This window comes from Phacochoerus africanus, chromosome 4 (assembly GCF_016906955.1).
Source record: "Phacochoerus africanus isolate WHEZ1 chromosome 4, ROS_Pafr_v1, whole genome shotgun sequence".
In the NCBI taxonomy this organism is placed as follows: domain Eukaryota; kingdom Metazoa; phylum Chordata; class Mammalia; order Artiodactyla; family Suidae; genus Phacochoerus; species Phacochoerus africanus.
In genome coordinates this window covers 144,665,738-144,678,876 of record NC_062547.1, presented here as the reverse complement: position 1 = coordinate 144,678,876, position 13,139 = coordinate 144,665,738, and the positions used below count along the sequence as shown (strand labels likewise).

The 13,139-nt window shown below is 50.7% G+C and overlaps 1 protein-coding gene across 4 annotated transcripts in view; it reads right to left on the bottom strand.

Moving 5' to 3' along the window:
- ARHGAP26 (Rho GTPase activating protein 26) overlaps positions 1 to 13,139 on the bottom strand; it is a 459,207-nt gene that overhangs the window by 39,096 nt on the left and 406,972 nt on the right. The gene's annotated exons all lie outside the window — the stretch shown is intronic.

Below are 13,139 nucleotides of genomic sequence, written 5' to 3'. Positions count from 1 at the left end.
GAGGTATACACAACACGTCTGCAGTGCTCCTCACTTGTGGTCAGGGCCGTCGTGCTAACTCACCTGCAAAGGCACTCGTGGTAGAGCCTTCTACAGCGCCGCCCCCCAAAGCCCACGCCGTATCTCCATCAGATCCCCTCCCCATCGCCACCCAGGCTGCTAGGGACAAAAGAGCACTCTGCATACACCTAACCTGTCCCTCCTCCTCCTGCAAAACGACGGAAAGGAGAGGAGACAAGACTCTTCCCAAGGGAAGAATATGGCCCATCAACACGATGTAGAAAACTACAAAAATGAAAGCGAATAAAATGTATTTTCCAAGACAGAAAGTCTCCACACCATTGAGGAGTGGAGTGGGTCCAGCTGGGCGGGGGCCTAAAAATCTGTATTTTAAAAATGTTCTCCCTACTTGCCCCAACCCCAACCCCAGCTCTGTGGTTCTGAAAAGCAAGCAGAGAGGGGAACCGCTGATCCTGGGTTTCTACAGCGTTCCATGCCAGCTTTGGAAATTACTGGACATGCAGACACCGCGGGGGCACAGGAGCAAACGCCTCTGTGATTATTATTTTGCCCCTGTAAAATGTAAGATCTATCCGCGTGGATCTCGTTATGATTTCGGACTCGCAAGTATGTGTAGACATCTTATCCGGTGAATTAATAAAGCCCCAGCGCCAATCTGTGCTTTGGTTCAAAAGAACTGAAGGAGTTCTGAGAGGAGAGGGATCAGTTTCAGCTGGAGGAGGTTGGGAAAATTTCCCTTGAGTTGGAGTGCTCCCATTTTCCATTTTGGGGTTTCAGATGAAGGGGGCCGCGGTCAGCCTTGCAGCTGGGAAAGGAAACTCAGAGTCAAGGGCAAAACGAGACCCCGCTGCCTGCTGAAACAAGAGGCAGCAACAGCACACACAGAGCTTCAGTTTGAAAATAACAGCTTTGACGGGTACAGACGGCTTACGGGCTCCAGGCCCAGGGCATCTGGCTCCTGATCTGTCCCTAGAACCCGAGAGGGCCTCCTTGCAGGGGTAAGCGGAACGGTGGAGGGGTGGTCATTTTCTAAGAGCCAAAAGTGGCTTTGCTGGAACTGAGGTGAGGCAGCCTGATTCCAGAACCGCCTTCCCCCTGGTGGGCAGCTTCTCCCGGAGTCGCCCAGCACACTCACTCCACAGGCTGGGCACCAGAAGGGCTGGGAGAGATGTGATGACCTAAAGGGGATTTGCTTGATGTGCCCACGAGCCTGTTGAAGCAGGTCCATCCCAGTTCCAAGATCTTAGGAAAAAACATGACATAGAAAATAAAAGAAAAACGGTCTGGAAGCTTCTCAATGCTTTCATCAGTTGTCAGTTTTCAAGGAATGGCTGCCGTATGCAATAAGGAGATTACTAAATGAAAACCATATTCTTAGGAATAGTGAATTAACAGTTAAGAGCAGGAGTCTGGGGTCAGAGCTCCGCATCTTGGCTCTGCCACTTACTGGCAGCGTGGCCGCGGGCAGGTGAACTTCTGTGCTCCCCTTTCCCCCTCTGCTGCTGGAACCAGGGACAATTAATCCTAACCAGACCTCATAAGACGGTGAGAACGAACACACTCAAGTCTACCGGAGCTCGGTACGCAGTCCGTGTTCACTAAAGGGGAGCTATGATGATGGGGACAGGTCTGGTGTGTCCTGAAAAAATGGGTCTCCTCTCATTAAAATCAAAAGCGGACTTAAGGACTTGGTACTGGTATCGTCTATGAACCCGAAGGATTATCCAAGCAGAAGTGAAAATGAAGAGAAAGATGGCACTGGTACCTAATCAAAAGGAGAGAAAAAGCAATCGGCCTCCGGTTCTCGGGCTTTCATCTTGGCATCATTTCCCCTCTTAGCGCAGTCCTGTCACTTGTGTCTGCACCGCAAAGACTCGGGCGGAAAACACAGGGAGCAAGTTCCCAGGCACTCGGGTCGAGTTACCGGGGGCAGACTGGTTCACCGGGATCAAAGAACCTACACCCAAAGCCCAGAAGTTCATGTTCAAGTGGCGGTGCCAGGGCTAAGCTCCGGCTCATGTGCGGACCTGAATTAAGCCCCAGCCTGTTGCTTAGCGCAGGCCGACAGGCAGTGTCTGTTCTTCCATCAGTGCTCACAGAAAAGCTGGTGGGCCGGGGGAAGGTGGGCCTGGGGAGGTGCGAGGACAGACACTGGCCAACGGCCCACCCTCCTTCTGGGGTGTCCGCAGAGGATCCGAGTCCCTGGGTGCACCTGTGCCAGCTTCCTGAGAAGCCCCACATGGAGAAGGCGGGTGGAGCGCCAGAGGAGCAGGACAGCTTCCTCCTGGGTGGGCCCCCCTCCCCGGGGAAGACCATAGGCTCTAAAAGTAGCACTGCATGAGTGTCCTACACGAGCTGCTCATTTTTACAATGTCCTGCAAGGTGAGCGGCCAGGGTCACCATCACTGAGTGGACAGGTAGGCTGAGCGAGACCCTTGGACATTAGCACTCATCCAAAGGCTTCGTTTCCGGGGGGGGTGGGCGGGGGGAGGCACCGCAGCGGCCTCCCTCCTTTTCTTCCCCTCTGTGCTGCAGGCTTCTCAACATCCAAGAGGCTAAGGACCGGTCCTTGCAATAGGGAGGCTCTTCCGGGAAGAAACGGCTAGGGAGGACTCACGGAGAAACTTCCCGCAGGGAAAGCAGGGTTCAGCAGGAAAAGCAGGACTGTGGGGGCAGGCAACTCCCCCCCTTGCAACTCCCCCACATGCCCGCTTGTCTGAAAACCAGGGAAAATGTGACCCCAAAGGGCCTCTGAGAGAACCACGTGAATCAACACCCATAAAAGCCTGGGCACTGCATCTGGTGCATAGAGGGGGGCCCCCAACATAACAGCCAGCGTTGCTACTTCCTGAGCTAGGTTAGTAGAATTAAGGAAAGAAGTCCATAACTTTAGGTTCTGGGCCATTATAGTCGCCTTTCCAAAGTGAAACTAACCGGGAAGAAGGATGCCAGGGTTTTGCTTAATTCGAATATTCAAAGCAAGCTTACTTTCTCTCCTCCTCCCCACCTTCCTTGTTGTTGGTTAAAAATTAATAAATAAATACAGAAAAGGAGGGGGTGTATATATTTTTAATACATAAATATGTATTTTTTAAATACAGAAAGAAAATCTTTTGTTCTTAGCCATAACAGCAATGTGTGCTCAATGCAGGAGCCAAAGAAACAGTAACTGGCAAAAAACAAAACCAAACAATGCCCCCCCCCCCCCGATTAAAAACAGAACTACCAAATGATCCAGGAATTGTACTTTTGGGTAGTCCAAGAAAACGAAAACCCTAACTTTTGAAACAGTATCTGTGCCCCCATGTTCACTGCAGCATGATTTACAAGAGCCAAGATAGGGACACAACCTAAAGCCCGTGAATGAATGAATGGATAAAGATGTGGTGTGTGAGTGTATATACATATATATGCAATAGAATATTATTTGGCCATAGAAAGAAAGAAATCTTGCCATTTGTGACAACATGGATAGATCTGTTGGAGGGCATTATGTTAAGGGAAATAAGTCAGAGAAAGATAAATACCCTATAATCTCATTCATATGTGGAATCTAAAACCAAAACCAAAACCATGCCCGGAGCTCACAGATACAGAGAAGAGACTGGCGGTGGCCGAAGGCACAGGGGAGGCGCAGTGGGTGAAGAAGGTCAGAAGGGACCTCCTTTCAGCTGTAAAATAAGTACCGCATGGCGACTGGCGTTAACAAAGGTACTGCCTGTTAGAAAACTACGAAGAGCAGATCTCACAAGTTTTCAGCCCAAGAAATTTTAACTATGGATGGTGGTGAGTGTTAACGAGGCTTACTATGATCCCTTCGCAACATATACAAATGTCAAATCCTTTTGCTGAACACGTGAAATTAATATAACATCATCGGTCAGTTACAGCTCCACAAAACAAAACATTAAACCCAACCAACCACCGGTCTTCCTGCCCAACGTGACCAGGCACTACAGTTTTAGAAACTTTGTGTGTATGCCTATGCATTCAAACGTATGTGTTTTGTCCATTAAGATGGTGCCCTAGTATATATTTTTTATTCTGCATTTTCAACAAAGCAGTTTATTATAAAACTATTCCCATGCCAATAAAATTTATCAGCAACATCACAGTTGCACTGTAGCCCACGATGGTGTGGTAATTACCAAATCATCACCACTGGTGGACATTAAAATGATTTTTTTTTCATCCTTAGAAATAATACTGTGATGGAAGTCTATCTACCTTTGCAAATACCTCTGAGGATTTCCTTCTGATAAATACGAGGAGTGCGATTACTGAATCAAAGGATGGTTAGCCCATCTGAAGACTTCTGACCCATATTTCCATCCTATTCCTGGCAAAGATCGGGCTGTTATAGAATCCCACCTCCAGGGGGCCAGTTTGGCCTCACACATGGACCTCCCCTTCTTCGGTCTCTTGGGTATATGCGTTTTGTTTGCTTCTTTCAAGAGAGCCCATTCAGGCCACTAAGTCCAAAATGGAGCTGAGCTCCTCTAGGTTCAAATCGTCCCTGCAAATAAGCGAGAGCTGGAAGAGGAAACAGCTCTGAGCCACTGCAGCGTTTCTCAACAAGGGGGTGATGGGAGGAGGGAGAAGAGGTTTGCCCAGCCGCTTCTCCTGAATTGAGAATTACTGGCTTCCTCCCGTCCATCCATCAGCCAGCCGAGCTCGAGCCCTGAATGACGGCGAGGGAATGAAGGAGCTTACATACAGCAGGGACAAACGCGACGAGCACAAACGTGCAGGCAGTCACCCCACCACACCCCCAGCTGCAATGCTAGAGACACTCTGGCAGGTGAAACGTCCTGTCCCAGCCTCCATGGGCTCAGCGGGGAACGTTCCTCAAGCATCCTTTTAAAGGAGCGAGAAAGGAAATGCGAGACATTCGTTTGAGGTGGAGACTCAAATATCGGTAAGGAGAATTTCAGCTATAGCTCAAAAGAAGCCTTCTCCACTGCCGGACGGGGAGAAGGGACAGCTGGCATTTTGGAGTTGGCACATTCCTCCTGAAAGACCAATGTTGTCTCTGTATTTGATAGACGGATCTGGTCTAAGGTCTATTTGTTGAAATGGACAATGTAATATTCAGACCAGCGGCGTGTGCACACATACGCTGTTTCCCCTTAACCCTTTGCCCTCCATGAAACTTGCAGAATCTCAGTGCCTTACGGGACAGTCTGAGTTTCTGCCCAGGGGCCAAGGGAACGTCAACTGGTGTGGCTTCCATGGGGAGAGGAAGCGACAGAACAGACACTAACAACAGGGGAGCCCAATTCTCGTGAAGCTAGGAAAAGGGAGTCCCTTCCCAGGTGCCTCTGCCACCTGCCCCTTCCGAATCTCTGCCCGCTCACAAGGACCACAGAGAGAGGCTTGCTTCGGCCACTGCGGTGGAGCCTCAGGGTTTGCGCTGGTACCCGGGGACCTGCACCGGGCTCCTAGGAGCGGGTGAGGGAAGCCCGGGGGAATTTCCACTGAGGGTGCAGCCACTGCTTTCTGGGTAACACACGGCATATGTGGGCAGGGAAGACTCAAGAAATGAGTTGCCTGGAGCCCACTCGTTCTGCAAGCCGCTCCCCAGCTGAGGACAGACAGCCTGCTGGTGTGTTCTGCAACTGCTCAGGGTGGGGACAAAGTCCTGGTGTGTTAGTGCCAGAGCTCAGGCCTTGTGTCCTTCCAGAGCAGTCGCTGAGCTGAAGAGCAGGAGGCGTTAACACTGACGCAGGGCTCGGTACCAGCAGGTCACGGAGGGCTTGGCTCTCCTCTGTCCTCACAACAGACCCAGCAGATGAAGCGCCCAGATAGATGGATGTGGTGTTCTGGAAAACCACAGAAAACCTCCCAGGGAGTCTTAGACGCTGGGCCTACCCCAACCCACCTCCTGCCCTCATCTCCAGAAGTTCTTGGACAAGGGTGGTGCTGACATGTTTGGAGAGGTTATGCTGCCACCAGGAAGAGCACACGTTTCCCGAAGGGGCCACTCTCGGGAAGGAAACAGTGTGACAGACTGCATGCATAAGAACTCTAAAAGCAACCTAGCCACCCTGCTGCTGATGGGTTGGGTTCTGAGGGAGTCTTGACGCTGGATGAGCAGGGCCGTCCGCGCTCACAGCAACTGGCGGCATCAGCTTCCCAAGGGACCCGTGCTCTGAAGGATCAGGTGGACTGTGACTAAGCAAGGGCCTTACCCTGCAAAAATAGTTCCCCCGGCATGATTTATGGAAATAGCTATTTACAAAGGATCTGAATTTGAGAATGGAGCAGCTAAAGATAGAGTGGCTATTTACTTAAGCACTGGCACGGCCGGGCCAGCATCCAGATTCAGCAAAAGGTTGGTCTCTATTTTCTAGGAAACTTCGGGACACTCTGGCCTGACAGATTTGGTGATGCGTACATAAAACTCAGTTGCTGTGTGGAGAATTTCCTAGGCCAATGACTTAAGGCAGGTGACAAATTACCTTGCACAACTTCTGTGTTAATGACAAGTTGAGGATAAAGGAATTCCTAGTCCTTAAACAAGCTTTTCTTTTTTCTTCTTTCCTTTCTCTTTTCTATCTTTCTTTCTTTTTGCTTTTTAGGGCCACACCCGTGGAAATTCCCAGGCTAGGGATTGAATCAGAGTTGCAGCAGCCAACCTACACCCCAGCCACAGCAACGTGGGATCTGAGCCACGTCGGCGACCTACACCACACCTCACGGCAACGCTGGCTCCTTAACCCACTGAGCGAGGCCAGGGATTGAACCTACATCCTCACAGCACTAGTCAGATTCGTTTCCACTGAGCCATGATAGGAACTCCCAAGCTTTTCTTCTTAAAACTAAAGTGGATTCCTTTCACCAAGAGGTGTGAAACAGCTTCGGAGTCAGGCTTTGTTCCTGGGTGCCGGGGATCCTGCTACATACGAGACAGTATGATGCTTGTTCTCATGGGGCTTTAGAGCATCTTGAGGAGAGACGGACAACAAATTAGTTATGAGGCAAGATAAGACTTCAGAGGGAAAGTGCTATGAAGAAAATAAGATAGAAAATGGGGCTGTGGTAGACAAGGATGGGTGGAGGGGTCAGAGGGTCAGGGCAGGCCAGGGCAAGGGAGGACCGGGGAAGATCCTTCTAAGGCAGCAGGAACAGGTGCTGCGGCGAGAATGAACTCAGTTTGCACACGGGTAAGCACCGCAGCATGGCAGGCAAGGGAGAGCCGTGTGACACGAGGTCGGAAGGGTCAGGGTAAGGCAATCAGCAAGGGCCAGGTCACGGGGGCTGGGCCGGAGCATTTAGAGTTTATTCTACCTGCACCTAGAAGGCCCTGGAGGGTTCAAGACGACTTCCTGAATCTGAAGCGTGGCTAAATATTTGAGGTGTTCAGAGATTTAAAAATTAAAAAACAAAAACAAAAAACCAGCGCCCCCCCCCCAAAAAAAAAAAAACCTCAGAGATGAGTGACATTTCCTAAGTGGGGGCCCAAATTCTATTTTTTGTGTGTGTGTGTGAAATTGATTGCCTAGAAATCTTTTCCGGTGTACTTGATGTGTTGACTCATTCATAGAACAAGTGTGTATTATTAAGTGCCAGGCACCATCCTGGGTGCTAAGCAGGTACAATGGGGAAGACAATGGGCTCACAGAGAACTCGAGACAAGTAACCAGGGGATGCCGATATGCTGGGATGCTGCTCTCCTGGGGTTAAGTGCTTCCCTGACATGCAGGGGTTCCCCTACCTGGTCTAGGAGGGAGCAAAGGGGCGAGCAGGGAGAAGCAAGAAAAGCTAATGATGACCCGGGGATCCCTGGAGGTGAGAAGACACAGGTGAGCCCCAGGTTAAGGAAGTGAGACAAGTTCAGGAAGGCCTGAGGAGAGGCTTTAAACAGAGTCAGGCAGGGGTGTATCGCCCAGGACCTCTCCGTATGGATTCTGGAGTTTATGGTACAATGGCGGAGGCCAGAACATCAAGAGTTTTAAGCAGGGAGAGTTCCCACTGTGGCACAATGGGATTGGCAGTGTCTCTGCAGTGCCAGGATGCAGGCTCGACCCCCAGCCCGGCCCCTTAGGCTAAAGCATCTGGTGTTGCCGCAGCTTCAGTGTAAGTCGCAGCTGTGGCTTGAATCTGATCCCTAGCCTGGAAACACCATATGCCATGGGGTGGCCAAAAAGAAAAAGAAGAAAAAGGGTTTTAAGCAGGGGAGCACTGTGTTCAAGTGTGTACTTTAGAATTGCCACAAGGGTTGCAGGATTGGTAATGAGGTGGTGGGGCGGGCCAAGGGTCAGGAAGACCAGAAGGGCAGGGCTGGGGCGAGGGTGGGGAGGCTGGGCGGGAGGCAAGGGGACTGGGCTGAGAGAGGCAGAAGTGACGGGTCCTGAAGACTGATGAGAAGTCGGTGATCAATGAAGAGGTAAAGGAAGCTGGCCAGGTTTCCAGGCACCAGATGGCGAGTGGAGAAACGCGTGGAAACAGGAAGTGCGGAGGAGGAGCAGGGCTGGGTGCGGGGCTGGGAGGGGAAGCATTCCTGCACGAGCCAGCTGGTGCTGGGGCTCAGCAGACAGGTGCACCTCAGGTCTCAACAAGAGGCAGGAGATCTGGGACACGGAGACCTCTGGTATGATGCCGGTGATGCAACCACAGCCAGGGGTGCGACCCCTCAAAGAGTAGGAAGACGATTTAAAGCCACACCCTGAGAAATGACAACTCTCAGGGCCAAGGAGCCCTCAGAGGTCTGAGACTGAGGCAGAGAGTGTGGTCCCCCCAAAGACAAGCCAAGAGAGGGCTTTAAACGGAGGGGGCTGCTGACCATGTCCGAGTGCTGCCGGGAATGAAGCAGGATGGGGGCTGAGAAGGCTGTGTGCACTGTGACAGGGAAGACACTGGTGACTTGGTGAGAGCAGTGTCACCAGGGTAGCTGGGGACAAAACCCAGGCTGAGTGGGGAGGGTGGGAGTTGGGGGGGGGGTTGTTCGGAAGGAGAGAGAGGAAGGATGCCTATGCTTCATCTCAGGAAAGAGGGATGAAGAAAGTTCAGCAAGGGAGTTCCCGTCATGGTTCAGCGGACGCAAATCCAACTAGTATCCATGAGGATGCAGGTTTGATCCCTGGCCTCTGTCAGTGGGTCCGAGATCCAGCGTTGCCATGAGCTGTGGTGTACGCTGCAGATGCAACTTGGATCCTGCATTGCTGTGGCTGTGGTGTACGCCAGCAGCTGTAGCTCCGATGTGACCCCTAGCCTGGAAACTTCAATATGCCACAGGTGTGGCCCTCAAAAGCAAAAAAAAAAAAAAAAAAAAAAAGAAAAAAGAAAGAAAGAAAAAAAGAAAAGAAAAAGAAAATTCAGCACGGAACTTTGCTCACATTAACAAATCCAGTGTGGATTTTCTAGACATTGGAAATAACTCCAGATTTAGAAAATGGGACATAAAAAAGGCCACTTTGGAGGAAACCGCCTCAAGTAAGAAAAGCTGAAGAAGCCCCCTTCAGTTGCCTTCTGGGGTGGCCACCCAACAGCTTGGAGCTGAGGTCGCTGCCACCCTCCCAGCGAGCCACGCCCCCCGTACAGGGTTGGTGAGGCCAGGGAACCGGGCGCCAGCCTGGCTCAGTGTATGTTCTGAGCATCAATGAGGGCAGCATAGAGACGAGGCCAGCACGGCCCCCAGACCCCAGCAAAGGTCACAGTGGTCCTGGGCTGGTCCAGTTCCTCTCTACACGTGGGGTCCCAGAGCCCCCTCCTGCTTTGTACCCACTAATGCTACCGGGATACCAGCAGAGGCGCTGGATGCTGAGGTGCAGTGCGATCCAGGCCGGGGGGGAGACGGGTATCTAAACAGAACAGTGCATCCAGGTACGGGGAGCGTGGTGGGCGCATCACCCGTGGTCACGGGATGGCTTTCTCCAACTGTACTGTGTGAGCTGTGTGACCCTGCTCAAGGGACATGAACTTTCTGAGCCTCAGTTTCCCCATGTGAACAACGAGGTCCTAACAGCTGAAGGTCACAGCTCAGAGTCTGGCACCACGGGCGCCTTCGCCATCGGCGGGAGGTGAGAGAAATCAGCCCTGGCTACTGTGACAGCTCGGAAGAGCTGCAGGCCCTGCAGGTGAGGGCGAGGGGGTCAGAGAAGGGTCCTGGAGGGAATCATGGGGCGAGGGCGAGCAGATGTCAGCCCCTGCAAGTAGCAGAAGAAACTCACTACTAAGTACTACTAAGTCCTACGGGGGCCCGCGACCTCCTGCCTTTCTGTGTTTCTCACAAAGGTGTCAACCCCATTCGATGAACACAATGCCTTTTCTCCTGGGTGGCGATTCAATAGCGAGAGCACAGGACGTGGAAGCAGAAGGCCCAGGTTTAGCGGGCAGCCTTGGGCTGGCACAGTGACAGGAACAGGCCACTCATGGCCTCTCACCTCTGTTTCTCCCCTGACCAAGTGCAGGCGTTAGCTGCCCTCACGCCACAGTCTAATACCCATGAAAAGCACCATCGGGTGCAGGGGAGACAACCATGAACCAGACGCAGGCACAGGGATGGTACAGCTTAGTGCAGGAGGTAGAGAGGTAAACCGGCAACTTGTATACACTGTGCCAGCTGCTAGGATTGGGGTTAATGCAAATAGCCAAAGAAATCCTCTGTACGGGATGGCTCCGCAAACCGGGGAGCCCTGTCCACGTGTTTTGTAGTATTATTCTAACAACCATTCTAATACTGCTAGCCAGACTCTAAATCTCCCAGGAAGTTTTCCAAACGTCTCACCCGCCAATGGCACCTTGTTCCCAAGGCAGCTCCAGGTCCCTGTGTCCATTCAATACACCGATATGTCCGCTCTAGATGCTGCTGCTGCCAGGTTCTCTGCGACTCAACCATGATGGAGCATCCTGGCATTCGACAGGGCCTGCCCGCACTGGGCAGCAGTATGGTCACCGACTTCACGTACATTTCACAGATCTAAGCTTACAGGCTTGTGATGTGGTCTGATGCACTGATTCCTTCACTCAACACACACTTTGTGGCCACTGCTCTCAGAGGCTGAGGGTACGAAGACTAAGGAGATGGTCCCCGGTCCGGAGATGATGCGTGTCGCGAGAAACACACTCGGACCCCAAGGTGAGGCGGTGTTCTGATTAATGCTATGCCGTAAACAGAGTGATGACATCACTTATCACTCACACCAGGACAAGGCAAGAGGGGAACGATGACTAAATTTATGCCTGGGCTAGATCGTAACTTGAGCCACATGGTCCCTGGACAGAATACTGCGGTCCAGTTTTTGCTCAAAGTAATGGCACATAAACGTCAGACCCAAAGCGTATTGATACTGTAGCCTGACTCACTGTGACTCACATCTTTGCTTTCCAGGAAATCCAGGAAACCACTCACCTCCTTTTCATGGTTCCTTGCAATATATAATTTTCTTTGCAAACTGGACCCTAAAGGCATCTGTGGATCCCAAGATTATGAGCTGAAAATTGCTTAAGGATGATAACCAAATACCCGAGACCTTCTGAATGGCAGACATTTGCATGACAGTAACGACACTGAAGTTTCCAAGCCAGTTCTACTCTTTTGCCTCAAAGTCTCTGCCACTTAGGTTTGCGCTAAACCCTCACCCAAAGGAACTCTCTCCTCGGGCTCCAGAGTGAACTGTCTTTCCAAGGGCTTTTTAATATTAACATTTAAAAGCATTCTCCAAGCTACCCTCGGGCTAAGGCAAATTAATTTCTCATTATTGGACCTGTTCTCTATATGCAGCTGTAAAAGGGCTTCTGCCTTAACGTGCACGCACACGGAGGTGACAGCTGTGGCGAGATGAGCTGGAGGAGGGTTTGGAGGTCCTGGAGAGAGCCATGTGCCATGGGGACTGGAAGTCACTCTTCTGCCTAAAGGGCTTTCCTGCCAGGCCCGCAGGGAGCTTCCCACATGAAATACATCCACTTCCAAAGAAACGTCCCACTGGATGAAAGCCCGCCATCTAAGAAGTGAGCCTCTGCCCCTACACATGAAAGTAGACTTGGCGACTAGATATTGTCTACCAAGCAGCAGACATCTCACTACACAGGTGACATGGCTTTTCGTCTTTCTTAAGGGATAAATGCTCGGCCAGTCTTTGGCTTACAGAAGACAGAGATGTCACAAACATGCTTCGGTCTCACTTCGCAGGTCCTGTTCCAGAAGAGAAACTTTAAAACACGTACAGAAAAAGTGAAAGTTGGTTAAAAAAGTGTCCTTATACCAGTCCTCTCCCAAACCTAAAAAAAGAATCAGAAAGAAACCCAAGCCTGTTTTGCCAGAAGAAAGAGGTACCCTCCCCATTAAGTATGCTAGATACTAGACAGAACAGAACTTCTAGACCAGATCTTTACTAGGAATCTTCAATATGTTGGTATCCAAGAGGAAGCTTATAATTTTTTCTACCTTTTCTAATAAACACTCAAAAGTTGGTTTAAAAGGTTTAAAAGTTGGTTTAAAAAGAAATGAAATTTCTGAAAACATATACTTTACCTAGGATATAAAAGAAAAACATCATGCTGAGCTGAGACGTGGCAGACCACCTTTCTTCATGATGAGATGATATCAATCAGACTTGCCCCTAGTATCTGCCAGAGCACCGCAGTCTGCATCAATCTGATATCAATCAGACTTGCCCCTAGTATCTACCAGAGCACCTGCGGCTGCAGGCACCCCTAAGCATTTTGCTTATGTGTCCCCCGAGTTGCCTTTCAGGATGTTTATCAATCCTTTGGTTTACAAATACCACCAGCTGCAAGCACGGCCCTAGGTGCCTGAATTTTTCCTGGTAAAAATCATCCATCTCCTTAGGTCACTTGTGAAGCGCCACCGAGGAAGAGTTAGGCCTTCTGTCACCTCCACGGCCATAAACAGGAGATAGCCTTTGGGTCTCCTTTTGCATAGGAAGGGAAAATCTTTTTAAAGAGCTGGAGCGGCAGATGTATTCTGAGCATGTCAGCTCTCTGGCATTCCTCCTATAGCTCCATATCAAATTTGAAAGGTAGTTAAATCACAGGTTTACACTTAAGCTTGCTTATCTCTGATAATGGACTTGGACGTGTATCAAAGGAGCTGCTCACATGCACTTTATCAGCCCCTGACAGGTATAAGGCTTAGGAGTTCAATATAGTACTTC